The sequence below is a fragment of the Ictalurus furcatus genome, chromosome 5 (assembly GCF_023375685.1).
Source record: "Ictalurus furcatus strain D&B chromosome 5, Billie_1.0, whole genome shotgun sequence".
NCBI classification, from domain to species: Eukaryota; Metazoa; Chordata; class Actinopteri; order Siluriformes; family Ictaluridae; genus Ictalurus; species Ictalurus furcatus.
Genome location: NC_071259.1, coordinates 397,312 through 399,811, shown reverse-complemented (window position 1 = coordinate 399,811; position 2,500 = coordinate 397,312). Strand labels below are relative to the sequence as shown.

The window sequence follows — 2,500 nt, the reverse complement described above, 5'->3', positions numbered from 1 at the left end:
TAGCCGAATTATTATTGTACCTTGCTAGTAAACATAGCTAGCCGATAGCGTCAGATAGCTAGAGGTAACTAGCAGCCAATACTGTGTTTACATTCCTACCCTAGCTCAGTTACTGCTAACCTGTTTTATTGTGTAATTAAATGCAGCATTTTATACTAAACATATAATAAGTCTAGTTGTGATGTCATAAGATCGTATTTAGCATAAGCCCCGCCCTTCTTTGACCTGGGGATGTTTTTCATTGAGTAAGTGCAGGACATGCAGGAGTTCTGTGCTTATTTTAGTCGGTTTAAGGTTACTGTGAGGGAGTGAGTGATTTAATCTGACTGAATAAAAACCCTGAAGGCGTTTGATGCAGTAAATAAAGCCAGCGTCTGATTCACAGAGACAGATTCCACACTTTCTGCTCCCACGCCATTTTTTATTCATTTGTACTTGTTTTTGTTTAGTGCTTACAGAATAACCTCGGAGCGACAGAGCTCAGGGTTGCCAGATCCTCTCCGCCTCATGCTAGTTTGCTGCATAAGAGAATTTTCCGGCTTTATTACGCTGGATTAGAATGAGCCGAGGCCGAGAAATGAACGGAGAGCAGGCATAAAAGAGAGATCCCACACGGCCGGAGTCGGACAGCATTAATTACAGAAAGTGGAGTTTAGAGCAGCTGTTCTGCTTTATTGGCTCTCCCTGTGATATAGAGGGGAAAAAAGAGGCGTAATAAGCACAAAGTGTCAAGTATAAAAGTATAAAAGTTGCTGCTTATTATTCACGAGCAGGGAAAGAGTGATCTCACACTGAGCCGCTGTATCGGACCGAAACATGGGCCTCGGTCATGCTGGAGAGGTCTGGGTCTGGACATAGGTTGTGATTGGAGAGGTCTGGGTGTGGACATAGGTTGTGATTGGAGAGGTCTGGGTGTGGACATAGGTTGTGATTAGAGAGGTCTGGGTGTGGACATAGGTTGTGATTGGAGAGGTCTGGGTCTGGACATAGGTTGTGATTAGAGAGGTCTGGGTGTGGACATAGGTTGTGATTAGAGAGGTCTGGGTGTGGACATAGGTTGTGATTAGAGAGGTCTGGGTGTGGACATAGGTTGTGATTGGAGAGGTCTGGGTCTGGACATAGGTTGTGATTAGAGAGGTCTGGGTGTGGACATAGGTTGTGATTAGAGAGGTCTGGGTGTGGACATAGGTTGTGATTAGAGAGGTCTGGGTGTGGACATAGGTTGTGATTGGAGAGGTCTGGGTCTGGACATAGGTTGTGATTAGAGAGGTCTGGGTGTGGACATAGGTTGTGATTGGAGAGGTCTGGGTCTGGACATAGGTTGTGATTAGAGAGGTCTGGGTGTGGACATAGGTTGTGATTAGAGAGGTCTGGGTGTGGACATAGGTTGTGATTAGAGAGGTCTGGGTGTGGACATAGGTTGTGATTGGAGAGGTCTGGGTCTGGACATAGGTTGTGATTAGAGAGGTCTGGGTGTGGACATAGGTTGTGATTAGAGAGGTCTGGGTGTGGACATAGGTTGTGATTGGAGAGGTCTGGGTGTGGACATAGGTTGTGATTAGAGAGGTCTGGGTCTGGACATAGGTTGTGATTAGAGAGGTCTGGGTGTGGACATAGGTTGTGTTGGAGAGGTCTGGGTCTGGACATAGGTTGTGATTAGAGAGGTCTGGGTGTGGACATAGGTTGTGATTAGAGAGGTCTGGGTGTGGACATAGGTTGTGTTGGAGAGGTCTGGGTGTGGGCCTCAGTTGGGTGCGTGGCTTCTGAAAACAAGACATTAACAGCACACACCACATGCAGAGAGAGGGAATTTGTGCCAAACACAACTACATAATGGCGTAACACAATAAAGAGATAGCATAACGAGATAACAAGTTAACGAGATAAGAACATAACTAGATAAGGACATAATGAGACAGTGACAGAACGAGACTAGATAATGAGATTACAATAAAATGACACGAGGGAAGAATTTGGAAACACTTTGTAGTTGATTTATTTTTCTGTGTGTTAATCAGTGTTACTTCACCACACAATCTTGCTCACTGTGATGATATCAGATCAACAATCAGCTGATCGCCGTCACTGTCCCGCTCTCAGCCAATCAGAACTCACCGTGATGCGGTGGTCAAAAACATGAGTCAAAAACATGAGTCAAAAAAGTTTCCTTGAAAAAGTTTGCAGATGCACAACTGTGATTTCACACACACACTGACCAGAGGGAACTGTGCAGTTCATTTATCCAAACCAGACATCTGTGTGTGTGTGTGTGTGTGTGTGTGTGTGTGTGTGTGGGGTCAAATCTTCCTGAACGTATTGGGACGGTATTAGCACTGACATATTGAGGCTTTCACAAACTGGAGCATGTGTGTGTGTGTGTGTGTGTGTGTGTGTGTGTGTGTGTGTGTGTGTGTGCGTGCGTGTGTGCGTGCGTGTGTGTGCGTGCGTGTGTGTGTGTGTGTGTGTGTGTAATTGCTCTCTCAAACTGAACTTTAGCCTA

The 2,500-nt window shown here is 45.5% G+C and overlaps 1 protein-coding gene across 1 annotated transcript in view; it reads left to right on the top strand.

The window, feature by feature from the left end:
* gfra2a (GDNF family receptor alpha 2a) overlaps positions 1-2,500 on the top strand; it is a 63,844-nt gene that overhangs the window by 32,577 nt on the left and 28,767 nt on the right. The gene's annotated exons all lie outside the window — the stretch shown is intronic.